This window comes from Ursus arctos, chromosome X (genome assembly GCF_023065955.2).
Source record: "Ursus arctos isolate Adak ecotype North America chromosome X, UrsArc2.0, whole genome shotgun sequence".
NCBI lineage: Eukaryota > Metazoa > Chordata > Mammalia > Carnivora > Ursidae > Ursus > Ursus arctos.
This window is the reverse complement of record NC_079873.1, coordinates 48,712,273-48,714,926: the sequence shown is the minus strand read 5'-3', so window position 1 is coordinate 48,714,926 and position 2,654 is coordinate 48,712,273.

Below are 2,654 nucleotides of genomic sequence, written 5' to 3'. Positions count from 1 at the left end.
ATGTGATCTATTCTGGATAATGTTCCATGTGCACTCAAAAAGAATGTGTATTCTCCTCCTTCAGATTGAAATCTCCTGAATATATTTGTTAAGTTCATCTGGTCTGGTGTGTCATTTAAAGTGGTTGTTTCCTTGTTGGTTTTCTGCTTAGATGATCTGTCCATTGCTGTAAGTGGGTTGTTGAAGCCCCCTACTATTATTGTATTATTATCAGAGTTCCTTTATGTTTGTTATTAATTGTTTCATATATTAGGGCACTCCCAAGTTAGGGGCATAAATTTTTACAATCATTACATCTTCTTGTAGTATAGACCCCTTTATTATGATATAGTGCTCTTCTTCATCTCTTGTTGTAATCTTTGGGTTAAAAAGTAGTTAGTTGGAGGGAGTCCAAGATGGCAGAGGAGCAGGAGGCTTAAATTTCGTTGGTTCCAGGAATTCAGCTAGGTAGCTATCAGACCATTCTGAACACCTACAAACTCAACTGGAGAATGAAGAAAAGAATAGTAGCAACTCTATGAACAGAAAAGTGACCACTTTCTGCAAGGAACCCAGTTTAAAACAAGAGTTGAGCTCCAGCTCGGTGTTCCAAGATGGCGGAGGAGCAGGAGAACTAAAGTTCGTCTGGTCCCAGGAATTCAGCGAGAGACCTACCAAACCATTCTGAATACCTATGAACGCAACTGGAAAATGAAGAAAAGAGTAGCAGAAACTCTATGAAAAGAAAATCGACCACTTTCTGCAAGGAGGAGAAAAGATGGCGAAGTAGGAGACCCTTTCTCAGCTGGTCCCGAGTCGAGCTGGATAGGTATCAGAACATCCTGAACACCCACGGAATCAGCCTGAGACTCAGGAAGATACATCTGGATCTCTACAAATGAACGTCTCCAGCACTGAGTATTGAGGTACAAAATGGGGAGCTGTGAATCTGTGCACAGATATAGGAAGATAAACGGAAGGGGGAGGGAGCCTCCACGCTAGGGTGCCAGGAAGCAGTAGCCACTTGTGCTGGGGAGCAGGCCGGGCTCTCGGACCGGCACCCGCAAGAGAGCAGACTGAGACTGTGAGCCGGGGAACGAGCGCGACCAGTCTGAAAACCAGAACTCTGGAGCGCTCATTGGAACCAGATTAAATCCGGGAGCTTGGGAGCATGCGTGTCCAAACTGAAAACCAGAGCTCCGGACCGCACCCTCGAACTAGACTGAACCGAGTGCTTGGGAGAGTGCAAGCAAACAGGCTGAAAACCGGCTCTCCAGAGCCCACACGAACCATACTGAAATAGGGAGCTCGGGAGCTCGGGAGCTCAGGATCGCATGTGGAAACCAGGGGCGGCTGGCGGTGTTAGAAGCACAAAGGACAAAGACACGCCGGCCCTGGAAGTGAGGGCTGGGAGAGCGGCTGTGGGGAGCACATCCCGGGTCACTGCAGGGTTTTTAGCAGCACTGATAGAGACAGAGTTAAAGTGGCCAAGAGAGCTCAGTGGAGAGTGGACAGCAAACTCTCTGGTCTGAGACAGAGGCTAGGATACGGCCACTGCTGCTCTGACTCTCAGAAGAGACGCAGAAAACTGCCAGGGAAAGCTGCCAGAGAATAAAAGCCCAGAAATACTGGCTCACATTGTGCCAATCCCCATCCCACCTCGCAGGGGATGGGGCAACTCTACCCAAACAAGGTTCCCTAAATATCAGTGCAACAGGCCCCTCGCCAAGAAGGCAGCCTGAAAAATTAGGAAGCCAACATCCCTAAGGTCCCTATACAATAAGTGCACACTGCCTGTGTCCTGCTCAATAACTTGGGCTCTGGGCATCCCCATAACCTCTCCTCATCAGAATGACGAGAAGGAGAAATCCCCCCCAGCAAAGAAAAGAAAATGAGGCTGCGGCCTCTGCCACAGAACTGATGGATATGGATATAACCAGATTGTGAGAAATGGAGTCCAGAGTAACAATGGTCAAGATGATGTGTAGACTTGAAAAACCTATTAATGGAAATATTAACGAGAATATAAAATCACTAAGGGCAGAAATGAGAGCGAGTCTGGCAGAAATTAAAAATGCTATGAATCAAAAGCAGTCTAAACTAGACGTATGACAGCCAGAGTAAATGAGGCAGAATACGAATTACTGAATTGGAGGATGGGATGGTAGAAGAGAAAGTTAAAAGAGAAACTTGCCTCAAAAAATTCAATCTCAAGAATGTAGATTAAGGGAGATTACTTACTCAATGAAACGTTCCAATCTCGAATCATCGCCATCCCCGAGGGGGTTGGCTGGACCAACTTGCATTCGTTTTCCTGATCTTAAGGGAAAGGCTTTCAGCTTTTCCCCATTGAGAATGATATTTGCTGTAGGCTTCTCATAGATGGTTATTATGAAGTTGAGGAAAGTACCCTCTATCCCTACACTCTGAAGGGTTTTAATTAGGAAAGGATGCTGTATTCTGTCAAATGCTTTTTCTGCATCAATTAAGAGGCTCATATGGTTCTTGACTCTTTTCTTGTTGATATGATCTATCACACTGATTGATTTGCGAATGTTGAATCACCCCTGCATCCCAGGGATTAATCCCACTTGGTTTTGTTGGATAATCCTTTTAAAATACTTTTGAATTCTTTTTTTAAATGATTTTTTATTATATTAAGTTAGTCACCATAC